Genomic DNA, 13726 nt, shown 5'->3' on the forward strand with positions numbered 1-13726 from the left:
GGTATTGATAAAGTGAAATAGCACAATTTTCTCCACTCACACAATTAGCAAATTAAAAATTGATCCTTGTCACACTCAGGGAGATCATTGAGAAATACTGATCTGACTCCCAAATGTCTCTGACTCTTGTGGACCACTGCCATCACCCACACAGTCCTCCTTGGTCTTCCCAATGTTTTAAGTACTTGTAAGTGACAGATGCCTATTTCCTGTACATATATTTCATGTAAGTTACAAAGTATATTCTCTTAATATTTAAAGCAGTAACATTAAATTGGTACATAGCATCATATAAACATAATATTTGAAAAGAATCACATGAAATATAAATTTAAAAACTTCTCTTTTCATATTATATAAAATTCAAGCTTTAGCTTAATTCTGTTTTTGAAAACTGAGTCTTTGTAAAACTGGCCAAATAGAATATTTGAGTAATCCACGAACTAAAGGGGATAGGACTACCGTTTTCAGTACTCATTAGTGCACAGAGAACTACCATCCTAGAGGTATGAAGGACTGAGGTGGGAGATGTGTGCAGATGCTCTAAGTTTATTCAACATTCAGGCTGTCAGGGGACCCCTGGGTCCTTGCCTGAAACTGGCAAATCTTTAGAGCAGAAGAGCATTCATACAGGAAAGTGAGGCTCTCAGGACCATCCACTTATGTTATTAGTTCCGGTGGAGCATCAGAAAGATGACAGGAAATTGGGCTTACCATCCTGCCATCTCCAAATTTTGTGGATCACACACAAGTATACTAGCAAACACTCTCCAAAGATCTTTGTCTTGTATTTGTAGATGTTATATAGAAAGGTATATAGCTATTCTTGTACTACTATTTTATTAGAAAATACATTCTGGAGAAGGTGACCACATGACAACAGGCTAACAGAAATGATCTAGTAATGTGTCCCCTCCCAGCCGTGCTTCATCCAGCTCACACCTGCCAGGCTCAGCACAGTTTAAGGGAAATGAGGGATAGGACAGCAATTCCTTCCATCCACCAGAGAATCTAGAAGACACCCCTCAAATACAGCTCTCAGGAGCAACAATGTTGTTATTCCTGTACCTTATGGATCAAACTCATAATTGTGAGCATTAATATTGTCATTGTGTATAATTTATGGTAAAAAGGAAAACAGCGTCTGTGAGCTGACACTTGCCATGAGAGTGAGTGGGTTAATTTTGTGGGAATGTTGGTCTATATGCTACAGCTTTTGGCAGAATTCAAGCTGGAAAGCTACAAAGAGGAAGGGGGTAAAAGAGCAGATACAATAAGGAAAGAAAATCATTACAAGCCAGCTAGGCAGGAGGCACAGTTTAGGGCACAGCTTTCATGAAGTGAACAGACCCAGGAAAAGGAATAATAAACGCTGAGGACTAGTTAAGTAAGTGAGTGGCAGCTGTGTATTCTTTAAAAATGTAGTAAACATTACCTTTTCTACCACTTTAAAAGATGCTAACATACACATCTGGGTGCTCATTTATCCATAGGTATTTATAGCACTAATATGTTTACATCTACTTTCAGAAAAATCAAGAGAAGGTCATTACTCTTCCAAAGTTAAAAAACAAAGTCCCAGAGGCATGCTGTCAGCACTTGGCTTTATGTCTTTGAAACATATTATGAAGAAAAAGAGAATAGTTAACATTTATCTATTAATATATATATATATATATATATATATATATATATATATATATTTAAACAAGCATTGGGAGTGCATCTCACATAAAGCAAAAAAATCCAGAACAGATGAAAATATTTGGTCCTAAATATTTCCCCTTCTGACATATTATGACATAGTTATGACATATTAACTATGAATGAAAGCAGAACAAATATTTTTAAAGTGAATAAAGGTACAGAAGATATTCACGGGGCATAGTCTTTCCTCTCAACAAATTCTAGTGGATTATATTCTAAGACCCTTACTAGGAAAAAAGGAAAAATATCCACTATCATCACTTGTAAAATAAATGTGCTACATTTCCCAGTCTTTTTCTCCCATAAAAAAAAATCTTCACCTTACCCCAGCTTTATATCTATTTGTCTTTTCCTTCATCCCCCACTACTCTCCCTTCATACACCCTTCAGCCATGCAGGCTGCAGAAATCACTTTGTTCTATGTTTTGCATAATTGCAATACAATTTTCATTATTATCTGATATAAAATTTTCTAAGTGCTGACACCATTAATGTGAAATTTGTGAAATCAACACAGTGTCAAGGAAGCTAGAATCTTGTTACAAATTAAATGACCCAATCTACAAAAGGCACTTATTAAAAATGTTTTAATTAATTTATACAGATGAGAGAGGAGAAAATGAGTCTATAAAACACAAACCATTGTGAAAGTCATCTCTTTCACAGGGGTTATTAATATGAATATAAAAACTTCAGACTAAATGAAAATATCTTCCTTGAGAATTGATATAGCAAGTAAATTAAAACTATTTAGTTCAGAGAAATAAACACCTGCCTGTAGTTTAGCATTTCCTATGAAGAAATATACTAGTTTTATGAGTCACTAAATTAAAGACTGATGTCTATAAAAATCTACATCTACAGAAACCTCAGCACAAAGCCTTCCATAGCCTGCCTCAGATCCTGCTCACCCACTGATGCTGCATCTGTGGACAGAGAGGAACTTACCTGGGGTACATGTGGGGATCCAATGATCCACAGAAGATTCTTGCACAACCTTAAGAAAAGGAGGTCGCTAGCTCACCTCTCTGCACACCTGTCACTTTAGCATCTGTAGAAAAGTGACAAGATCCCTCTGGGTAGGACAAAACTACAGAGTCCCCTGTGGAGCACTTCACTTGTCTCTGGATCGTACTTTCTTCTCTTCTGGATAACAGCCATCTGGGAACTGCTGTGCTTGAACTTTTTTCTAAGTTCCTCTGACACATCTGAGTGAGGGATCAGAAAGGTCACATCAAATAGATACCACCATGTTCTCTCCTTTTGATCCTAAATTCAAACCCAGCATTACAAATTTGTTCAAACCCGTGGTGAACTCCTCCACTGTGAGAGATTCCTAGTGCCTCCCAAGAGTCCACAGTGACTCTGAGGCTCCTCTCCTAAGAAGTGTGACAGACACACTCTTCTCCTATCTGCTCTTGGTGACTGGGGATTCCGGGCTGTGGATTTTGTGTGTTCCATGATTTCCAAATTCTTAGCTTCAGGCTTCAAGCTGTGAGTCAAATGTCAATGTGAATTTTAGTAGAAGTAAAAGACAGAACAGTGGAAACACGAAAGGAGGCTTTGGGTTGCAATGACCACAGGCACTGGAGCATAACTGAAATTGAGGCAGATTTGGAGCTGCAGTACATGCTGTGAGGAAGCTCTCCTTACCAGTGGAGGTAAGGAAAGGCTCACACATTCTCTGAATTTAAAAAATACAATGTTATTCCTCCATAACCTACATGAAATTATACACAGAATTATAAAATATGTAATGCAATGTAACACTGTGACAGATAGTGAAGAAAAAATACAACCATTCAGCCAGATCAACAAATGTCCTTGCTACTGAAATTAGAAGGCAGTAGTTCCAAATAACCATTGTCAATATAATAAAGATTGATGCAGGTATAATGCATAAAAATTTGGAGTTTTTTCCCCTCTGGAGATAAATGGAATTATAAAAAGGATTTACTGGTAATAGGAAAAGTAGTTATGTAACATTGTAATATGAATTTTTCACAAGGATTGGTAGGTAAATAACTAGAAACAACAAAGGAACTCTTTTAAAATTTTTCAAACAGGTCAGTAAATGTCAAAACTCAAGTAAAGAGGGTGAAAATGTTTTAAAATGAAATAAAAAATTCTGTATAAAATATATATTACAAGGAACAAGAACCAAAGAGAGTATGATAGAAAAAAATGATGAGTACATATCTTCCTGCCTTTAAGTAATGCAAACCAGAAAAAAATGAAACAATATCTGAAATATAAAATATTTTTCTCTATAAATTTCTATTAGTAGTGAAAATATTTTTGAAAGATGAGAGGAACAATGACCTTTTTAGATATACAAAATCCAATATCATGATAACTCCCTGAAGGAAATAGTTATTACAGACATTATCTCAACATCATAAAAGCCATTTATGTCAAATCTACCCACAACATCATATTAAATATGGAAAACAGAAAGCTTTTCCTCTAAGATCAGGAACAAGACTAAATGTTTGCTATCACACTCTTGTTTAACACAGTACACAAAACATTAACCAATCAGGTAAGAGAAAGAAATAAAAGAAATACATAAAGAAAAAAGTCAATCATAATTTCAGATGACATGATGATTTACACAGAAGAACCCCAAATTTCCACCAAAACATTCCTAGACTTAATAACCATATTTACAAAGGTAACAGGATGTGAAATCACACAGAAGTGAGTAGCATTCTTGTACAGCAATAATGAACCCACTGAATTAGAAAATAGGAAAACAATACCATTCACAGTAGCCTCCAAAAATTGAATACTTAAGAAACTAACTAAGGAAGTGAAATATCTCTATCATTGTAACTGGTTATAATTATAACTAACTAGTCTTAAATGAGAGCTTAAAGAAGACATTAAAAAATGAAAAAATATCTCTTGTTCCTGGGTAGGCAGGACAAATATGATAAAAATAATCATATTATCAAAACTCTTATGTAGATTTAATGCAATCCTAATCAAAATACTGCTGTATTCCTCATGAAACTAGAAAACATAATCCTAAAGTTCATGTTGAATCAGAAGATACCACTCTACAAACTTTGAGATGAAATAAATCTTTCCTCCTTTAACTCGGAGGCTCAGGCATTTTGTCTCAGCAACAAACAAAAGTAATCACAGCATATTTTGGTGCAAGGAGTGGGGTCATTTCTGTGACTGCCTTTACTCAAGAGCCTTTGGAATTGGCTTGCAGGAGTTTGGAAAGCACCATATTCCAGAATGGTGGTGCCTTAAAGAATTTGTTCCTTGGGATTAGGTTTATGGTGCTCAGCAATCCAGACCCTTGACCCCTACACTAGGAAAGGAAGAAGCCTGGCTACTGCTCAAACTGGTAGCTGATGTCATCCACTTGGTGCTGATTTCCAAATACAATGCTTTTGGGGTCAGGAGGGCTTCCACTCAGACTTCAGAAGAAGAGCTGGAAGGCCAATCAGTGTGCTCCTGAGAGGGCAGAGCATGAACATGTGAATGTGAAACTGAAGGAGAGGTGGATAATCCATTGTTAATTACCCCATTAGGATCTTGTGTACTATTATAGTTTTTCACAACAGAGAAACGATTTGGTATTTACACATGTGTGACTTATTTATTTCACTTAGGAGTATATCCTCAATGTGTATCCATTTTCCTATGAATGAATCTAATTTCTCATTCTTTATGGCTGAGTTGTAGCCACACCCACCCCCTTATACCTAACAGCATAAATATAACAGGGGCTTGTATAAATGAATTAGAGAATAAGAATTAACCAGTGGTATAAAATAAACTACAATTTAAGGGCATATATGAGAAATCCTTTAAAAAATTGGGCTTTAAAAGTCCAAACAAACAAAGAAGCCAACCATCCTCACTGTAGTAAAGATAGCCTCTTTAATAAATGGTCTTGGAAAAATTGGATTTCAATCTGCCAAAGATTAAAACTAGACCCTTATCTCTCACCATGCACTACACTAAAATCCAAGTAAAGACCTAAATATTAAAAAAAGAAATACTAAATTTTCTGGAAGATAAGTTAGGCAGAACTCTTGAAGACACTGGCATAGGAAAAGACTTTATGAACAAATCCTCAGTAGCATGGAAACTAGAACAAAGAATCAACAACTGGGATCTCATCTTATTAAAAAGCTGAACTGCAAAAGAAACCATCAACAGAACTAAAAGACAAACTACAATATGGGAAAATTTTTTTACCAGCTGCTCCTCAAAGGACTATTATCTAGAATATATAAAGAACTCAAACATCAGGCCCCCCAAATATGAAGACCCAATTCAAAGATGGGCATCTGAAATGAACAGACATTTCTCAGAAAAAGAAGTAAAGGCAGCAAATAAATATATGTTAAAATATGAAAATATTTTTAAAAAGTTCCACATCACTGGTCTTTTGAGAGATGCAGATAAAAACAACACTGACATTCCACCTCACTCCAGAAATAATGGCTGCTATCAAGAAATCAACCAACAACAAATGTTGGAGGGGTTGTGGGGAGAAAGGAGCCCTTCTCCATTGTTGGTGGTAGTGCAGACTGGTGCAACCACTATGGAAATCAATATGCAGATATCTTGGAGAACTAGGACTAGAGGTTCCATTTGACCCTCTGCTGGGTATTTTTCCAAAAAAAAAAGTAAAAGAATCAGATTACAGTGATATATGCACACCCATACTTATAGCGGCACAGTTTGTAATAGCTAAACCTTGGCAATTGCCCATCAGTTGGAGACTGGATAAAGAAGATGTGGTTTTTCTATAAAATCAACTATTACTTAGCCATCAAGAATGAGAAACTTGAGTCATTCATAGGAAAATGGATGCATATTGAGGCCATACTCTTATGTCAAATAAATAAGACACACTTGTGTAAATACTGAATAGTTTCTCCGTTGTAAAAAACTAAAACTGTACATAAGATCCAAATTGTATAACTGACAATGTGAAATAAGAAGAAAAGCAGTAAAGGTGTAGGGGAAGTGGGAAGAGTAGGCGAAATGAAATAAGGGAAAAGAAACAATATGAGAAAAGGAAAAAAAATGGAGCAAAGTCTTTGTAAATAGGGAATGGTGGAGCGGGTGAAGGGAGGGCAGGGGTATGGGGAAAAAATGAGAACCAAGATCTGTCACGTAAAGGTACAGGATCCAAATGGTAAATGTAACTGTACTGTATATTTTTAAAGTACCAATAACCTCAATGAGCAAAAAGGAAACAATATACAACAATATGCTGTATACAAGAAATACACAACCCAAAACAGAAAATCATAGACTGAAATTTGAAGGATGAAAAACAATAATCCTTGCAACAGAAACCTGAAAAGAAGCAGGACTTGGTATTCTATTTTCAAATAAACTGAACTTAAGACAAAAGAGTAATGGATAATGCATATATTCAACAGAAAGAGATGGCAATTACAAACATACATGCATCAAAGAATGCTGAATACAACTTCATGTAACATACATTACCAGCCATAAAAGATCAGATGAATGTCACTGCAGTTGTAGTGGGTGACCTCAATATCCCATGATTACAATAAACACCTCAACCAACCAAAAAAAACACCAACCAAACAAACAAATATCAGTTAAACCAAACTGTGGAACAAATGGCTTTAATAGATATGCAAAGAGTGTCCCATCCAACTACAATAGAATATACCTTCTCAGCAGGGCATAGAACTTTCTCCAAAATAGACCACCTTTTAGCAAATAAAGCATGCTTGAGTAAATCCAGAAGAATGGAGATTTTACCATGCATATTCTCAGGTCATACTGCTATCAAACTAGATATAAGGGCAAAATAAATCACAGAAAATATGCAAATGCATGGAAATTAAGCACTACATTCTTGAATAATCAGTGGGTCATGGAAGAAATTAACAAAGAACTAAAATGAAAAGGAAATTCCCATACAACATACATACAACATAACAGAATGTATGGGACACAAAGAAAGCACTCCTAAGTGGGAGTTTTATAGCTGTGAATGTGCATATCCCAAACTAGAGCAAGGTCAAGTAAATAACTTAATGATGCACTCCAAGGTGCCACAAAAACAAAAACAATCAAAAGCCAAAGCTAGTACAAGTAAGGGAATTAGAAATATCAGAGTAGAAAGCAATGAAATCAAGACCAAAAAGTAAAATATACTAATGAATTGAAGAGTTGAAAAGAATAAACAAACTCTTAGCAATCTAATTTTTAAAAAGGAGATAAACATCCAAATCAATACAATTTAGAAATTTAAAAGGTGAAAAGATGAAGAATATTGCTGAAATGAAAATGATTATTAGCAACTGCTTCATAAACATGTACGTTAAAAATTGGAGAATTCAGAAGAAATGATAAGCCTCCAATATACATATTAACTACTAAATGAAACAAGATTTAAAACCCCCAAATAATGAAATAGCAGGCAAGGGATCTGAAGCAGTAATAACACCTTGCCAAGGAAGAAAGCCTAGATTCAGTTGGATTCAATGCTGAATTTCTCAAAACTTCAGAAAAGATCTAACACCAATGTTCCTCAGCTGTTTAATTAAACTGAAAAGAAAAGAGTACAGTCAAAAGTATTCTTGGAAGCTAGCGTTAACCTGACCCACACCAAAGATCTACTGAATAAAGAGAACTAATGATAACAATCTTTTTAATGAATGTGGATGCAAAAATCTTCAACAGGATACTAGAAAACAGGATGCAATAAATCATTCAAAAATTCATGCAACATGACCATGCAGTTTTCATCCCAAGAATACAAAGTTGGTTCAACACACACCAATTAACAATTGTAATAAGTGAAATAAACAGAAGTGACAATGAGTCATATGATCCACTTTAATAAAACAGGCAATGGCTTTGACAAACTGCAACATACGTTTGTGATAAAAAGGGAAAAAATAAGTAGGGATTGAGGGAAACTTACCTCTCCTGATATGTCATTTATGACAAAACCATTGCCAAAGTTGTATTAAATAGAAAATACTGAGCTTTCTGCCTAAAATCAGGAACAAGACAAGGACGTTGACTAGCACCACTTCCATTCAACATAGTATCGTACAAAAGAATGCTGCTGAGTTACAAGGAAAATAGAACTTTCTGCATGTATGGAAAGAGTATAAACACATACAGCCACGATGGAAATGAGTATCGAGACTCTTCTAAAAGATATTAACTAGAAATTCCATTTGATCCAGCTACTTCCTTCTAGATAACTTCCCAAAAGAGTTAAAGATGTCATGTCGTACTGATACATGCATACCCATGTTTACAGCAACACAATTCAGAATAGCTGCACCTTGGGCGGAGCACGTATGTCCATCCACAGATGGATAAAGAAAATGTGGTATTTGTACACAACAGATTACTACTCTATCATAAACAAAGGCAAACTTGAGTCACTTGTAAGAAAATGGATGCACCTGGAGACCATCATGTTGAACGAAATAAATCAGACACACAAGTTTAAATGTCACATAATTTCTCCTATACTAAAAAAACCTGAATTGTAAATAAAGGGTAAAATAAAAGATAAATGATAGATCTTTCTCAAATGGGAAGGGGTATCAAGTAGTGGAACAAGGGGTAGGGTGGGAGGTAAAGGGGATGAAAAAAAGAATTAAGATACAAGTGTACATGCACCAACACCGCTTAGCAAATGTAAAAATTATATACTCTAACATGTAACAATAAAAAGGAATAAGTTCCAAAAAATAGAGAAAAAGATAAGCCAATCGAGTGTTCCGTACCCAGAGAAATTATTATTGAAAATGAAGGAGCCATAGTCCATTAGAATGCCTAAATTCCAAACACTAACTTCCCTTGAGGATATTGTACAATATGAACACTATTTTACTGGTAGCAAGAATGCAAAGGAGTACAGTAATTTGGGGAACCCTGAGACAATTTCTTCAATATAAAATGTTCCTCTACTACAAGATCTCCCAATCACATTCCTTGGGATTTAGCTAAATAAAATGAAAGCATACGTTCATAAAAATCCTATGCAGGATAATTTACACTGGCTGTATTCCTATTACCAAAAATTGGAAAGTAACTGAAAATGTCCTCAGTAGATGAATGAATGGAAAAATGAACTACAGCAAATCCAGACAAGTAGAATGTTACTCATCGCTAAAAATGACAGGATCTATCAATTCAAATGCATTGTCATATTATATGGAAACTACCCTGAATAGGCTACATACTGCATTACTACTGCTGTAAAATATTCTAGAAAACAAAAAGTGTGGACATAGTGTAAAAATAAGTTGGGCCAGGGATTTAGCTCAGTAGTTTTTTGGGATTAGCAGGAGAGATGCACAAGGGAAACTACTTGACACATAAGGGTAGATATACATCATCATACAGTTCTCAAAAACCCACAGAAGGCATAAGACCAAGAATATGTCCATATGAGAAGTACGGGCTTTGGAAGATAATGTGAGTTCACTGAATGCAAAAATGATATGATGAAAATGGACTGGGCGTTTGTCGTAACGGAGGTGGTGCCCATTTGGAGGCTGGTAGTGGAGAAATTTCTGTACCGTCCATTCCATGTGTCTATGAAGCAAAAGCTGCTTTACAAAATAAATTTTATTTTTAAGTGAAAGATAAATATATTATCAGACAAATATTAAGAAAATTTGTAACTAGTATCCCAGCTTTGCAGATAGTGTTGAGTTCCTTAGAATGAAGGTCAATTTTAAAGGACAGAACCTTATATCATCGTAACAAAAGAAGGAGCTTGACATAAGGTGTGAGTATAATGGTCAACAAAGAAATTACTTTTTCTCTTTCTTGATTGATGTAACAGAAATCAGTTTACTTAAAAGCAGATACACTGTATGGTGATTATAACTACAGCTAAGGGAAGTGAAAGAGAGAGATACTACTAGGAAGAAGAGGTAAGGCTTAGGAACACCGGCAGGTACATACCAGTGAGGTCTTACTATGTTATTTGAAAGTAACTTGGATTAGTTGTAGCTGATTATTGTGAATTCTATGACTATCAATATAATAAGCAAAGATAAATTTGCTAGTAAGTGACAGAAAAAACAATATAACATGTTCAATTAAATAACATAAGAGAAAAAAAGACAATAAACAGAAATAATACCAAATACGATAGATATTAATTCCAGTATATAATATGCACTTTAAATACTAATGATTCTAAATAAACTGTTAAAACATACAAACTACTGTAAGGGATTAAGAAGACCCAACAGTATGTTTTTATAATAAAACTACATTAAATGTAAAGCAAAAGTAAATGAGACAATATATATGGCACTAATCAAATTACAGGGAATACCTCTATTAATATCAGACAAATTTCAGAGCAAGGAAGCTCATTAAGAGTAAATAAAGGTATCACATACAATCAAAGGGGTTCATTCCCCAAGAAGCCGTATCAATCCTTAATGTGCATGTAGCTAAGTACAGAATACCGATATACATGAAGTAAGGCTCATGGACAGGTAATGAGAAGAGACTGTTCCTGTTAGAGTTAAGGCCTTGAACAGCCCTCAGTCACGGAGGCGTACATACAGTACTCAGACAATCAGTATGGACAATCAGTATGGAATAGCTAAAGCTTGGAAGCAGTTCAGCTGCCTATCGACTGTTGACTGGATAATTTTAAAAAATAAAACGGAGTACTGCTCAGCCACGAAGAATGAGAAAGTACAGGCATTTATAGCTACATAGACGCACATTGAGGTGACATTCTTAAGTGAAATAAACAGGACACACACGTGTAACTACCAAATAGTTTCTCTGGAGTGAAAAAACTGAAAGTGCAAGTAAAGTTCAAAATCTAGACTAGATAATATGAAACGGGAAGGTAAGGTCCAAAGGGGAAGGGGAAAGTTAGGGGTAGGGGACGTGAAAAGGAAAGGAAAAAATGGAAACAAAGTCTTTGTAAATAGCGAGGGACAGATGGGTGGAAGGGAGGGTGGCAAAACGGAGGAAAAAAGAACAAAGATATATCCTGTAAACATACAAATGCCCAGTGATGAAAGCCATCATCTTGTATAGCTAAAATTTCATGACTAGTTGGACCTCAAGAGTGCGGATATTGGAAATAAATTACAGGAATTTTACTCATTTAAATTTTAAAAAACTTTTTTATTTTCATCATTTCTTCACTGCGGGCTTGGTATTTTTCTTCCTTCTTTTAGATTATTTTTCCCCCTTCCAACTTTTTTCTTTTTATCTGTTTTTTCTCTTATCATCTTCTTAGTTAAAAAGTATTGTTTAGTTTGCATGAATTTGCGTCATTTCTGTTTTCCTTTATCATTGGTTTCTAATTTCATTGTGCTCTGAACTGATACTGTGATGAACTATGTTATAATTTAATTCATTTTACATTTACTTGCTAGTATTGGCTAGTACGTGGTTCATTTTGAAAAAAGTTCAATGTGCAACTGCAAAAAATGTGTATCCTTTGGCTTGGGGATGGAACATTCTGTAGCTACGTATTAGACACATTTGTTTGAAAGGTTTCATCAACCTTGATATTCTTTTTCTCTAATTGATTTGTGTATATCTTTTTGTTAAATTTGTTAGTGCACTTTATGTATACGGCACTGAAAATGCGCACCTTTACATAATCTATCTTGGTTCTTGTCCCACTTCCCTGCCCTCCCTTCAGCCCCTCCACCCTCCTCATTTACAAAGACCGTTTCCATTTTTTCATTTTCTCATATTAATTCCTTTGCCTTCTTTCCTTTCCCCTCCCTCACTCATTTCCCCTTCACCTTCGTCCCTTTTCTTCCTGTTTCACATTGTCTATTATACCTTTTAGTCCTTATTTACACGTTCTGTTTCTCACACTTAAACTATTTGGTATGTATATATGTGTGTCCTATTTGTTTCACTTAAGAGCATCACCTCAACATGCACCCATTTATCTATGAACGTCTCTAATTTCTTATTTTTTATGTCTGAGTAGTACTCCATTTTTTTAACACATTTTCTTTATCCAGTCTCCAGTTGATGGGCAGTTGGGCTGCTTCCAAGTTTTACTTCTTACAAACTGAGCTGCTATGAACACGTGTGTACATGTATCACAGTGGTATGTTTTTTTTTTTTAATTCTTTGGGGAAGATACCACACAGGGGAGTAGCTGGGTCAAATGGGACTTCCAGTCCTAGTACTTTGAGTTATCTCCATACCAATTCCACATTGGTTGTAGCAGTCCACAGTCCTACCAACAGTGGAGCGGGGTTCCTCTTTCATGGCCCTGCCAGCATTTGTTATTGGTTGATTTCATGATAGCAGCCATTCTTTCTGGGGTGAGGTAGAATCTCAGCATTGTTTTCATTTGCATCGCTCTAATGTCCAGTGATGTTGAACAGTTTTTCATATGTTTATTTGCTATTTTTCCTTCTTTGTCTGAGAAGTGTCTGTTTAGATGCTGATTTCAGATGCCCATTTAGAATTGGGTCTTTAAATTTGGGAGGTCTGATTTTTCTAAGTTCTTTTATATTCTAGATAGTAGGCCAGGTGAAAATTTTTTCCCACACTGTGGTTTGTCTCTTCATACTGTTGCTGGCTTCTCTTGCTGTGCAGAACCTTTTTCCTAATATGAGTATTTGTGTTAGTATGAGTATTTCCTAATATGAATATTATGCATTTCCCTCCAAAGACTACATTCATTGTGGCCCATAGATTCTGATATGTTGTACGGTCATTGTCATTTAATTGTAGGAACTGTGTGATTTCTTCTTTAATTTCCTCTGTGACCCATTGCTTATTCACAAGTGTGTCATTCAATTTCCATGTGTTTATGAATTCTTGCAGTTTCTACGAGGACCACGATCAGGCCTCTGTTCACCACTGGCTGAAAGCCACAAGACAGGGTCGAGTGGTGTTTGATTTCGTGTCCTCAGCCACGGGGTCTGGTCGCTCCCTTCGCACCACTCCGCAGGTGTTGTCTTCATCCAGGATCTGGAGAGTTGGCTAGTCTCTGCCTCTGCTGCTCTGTGCTGCC

Source organism: Fukomys damarensis, unplaced genomic scaffold (assembly GCF_012274545.1).
Source record: "Fukomys damarensis isolate Sample0158 unplaced genomic scaffold, DMR_v1.0_HiC HiC_scaffold_37, whole genome shotgun sequence".
NCBI classification, from domain to species: domain Eukaryota; kingdom Metazoa; phylum Chordata; class Mammalia; order Rodentia; family Bathyergidae; genus Fukomys; species Fukomys damarensis.